Raw genomic sequence first — 1,736 nt, 5'->3', positions numbered from 1 at the left:
TAGATGAGAATGAAGATTTTCAACTTAAAGGGCCAGCAAATATCTTCAACAAAATTATAGAAGAAAACTTCCCAAACCTAAAGAAAGACATGCCCATGAACATACAAGAAGCCTACAGAACTCCAAATAGACTGGACCAGAAAAGAAATTCTTCCCGAAGAGCAATGGCTTGTGCTATAAGATCGAGAATCGACAAATGGGACCTCATAAAATTGTAAAGTTTCTGTAAGGCAAAAGACACTGTCAATAAGACAAAAAGGCCACCAACAGATTGGGAAAGGATCTTTACCGATCCTAAATGAGATAGGGGACTAATATCCAATATATATATAAAGAACTCAAGAAGGTGAACTCCATAAAATCAAATAACCCCATTAAAAAAAGGGGGACAGAAATGAACAAAGAATTATCACCTTAGGCATACAGAATGGCTGAGAAGCACCTGAAAAAATGTTCAGCATCCTTAATCATCAGGGAAATGCAAATCAAAACAACCCTGAGATTCTACCTTATACCAGCCAGAATGGCCAAGGTCAAAAATTCAGGTGACAGCAGATGCTGGCNAGGATGTGGAGAAAGAGGAACACTCCTCCACTGTTGGTGGAATTGCAAGCTTGTACTACCACTCTGGAATCAGTCTGGTGGTTCCTCAGGAAATTGGACATAGTACTACTGGAGGGTCCAACAATACCTCTCCTGGGCATATATCCAGAAGATGTTCCAACTTGTAATAAGGACACATGCTCCACTATGTTCATAGCAGCCTTATTTGTAATAGCTAGAAGCTGGAAAGAACCCAGATGCCCCTCAACAGAGGAATGGATACAGAAAATGTGGTACATCTACACAATGAAGTACTACACAGCTATTAAAAAGAATGAATTTATGAAATCTTAGGCAAATGGATGTATGGAGGGCCTCATCCTGAGTGAGGAAACCCAATCCCAAAAGAACTCACATGATTTTTACTCACTGATAAGTGGATATTAGCCCAGAAACTTAGAATACCCAAGATACAAGATACAATTTGAAAAACACATGAAACTCAAGAAGAAAGAAGACGAAAGTGTGGACACTTTGCCCCTTCTTAGAATTCGAACCAAAACACTCATGGAAGGAGTTACAGAGACAAAAATTCGAGCTGAGACACAAGGATGAACCATCTAGAGACTGCCATACCTGGTGATCCATCCCATAATCAGCCTCCAAATGCTGACACCATTGCATACACTAACAAGATTTTGCTGAAAGGACCTTGATATAGCTGTCTCTTGTGAGGCTACGCCGGGGCCTAAGAAACACAGAAGTGGATGCTCACAGTCAGCTATTGGATGGATCACAGGGCGTCAATGGAGGAGCTAGAGAAAATACCCAAGGAGCTAAAGGGATCTACAATCCTATAGGTGGAACAACAATATGAACTAACCTGTACCCCCGGATTTTATGTCTCTAGCTACATATGTATCAGAAGATGACCTAGTTGGCCATCAGTGGAAAGAGAGGCCCATTGGTCTTGCAAACTTTTTATGTCTCAGTACAGGGAAATGCCAGGGCCAAGCTGTTGGAGTGGTGCGGGGAGGGGAGTGGGAGGGTTTGGGGGACTTTTGGGATAGCATTGGAAATGTAAATGAAGAAAATACCGAATTATAAAAATGTTAAAAAATAGAAACAAAATTTCAGATGAATTTTATTGTGAACACTGATGCAAAAATACTTAAATTATTTATAAACTGAAT

This window comes from Mus caroli, chromosome X, assembly GCF_900094665.2.
Source record: "Mus caroli chromosome X, CAROLI_EIJ_v1.1, whole genome shotgun sequence".
NCBI lineage: Eukaryota > Metazoa > Chordata > Mammalia > Rodentia > Muridae > Mus > Mus caroli.
This window is presented reverse-complemented; position numbering follows the sequence as displayed.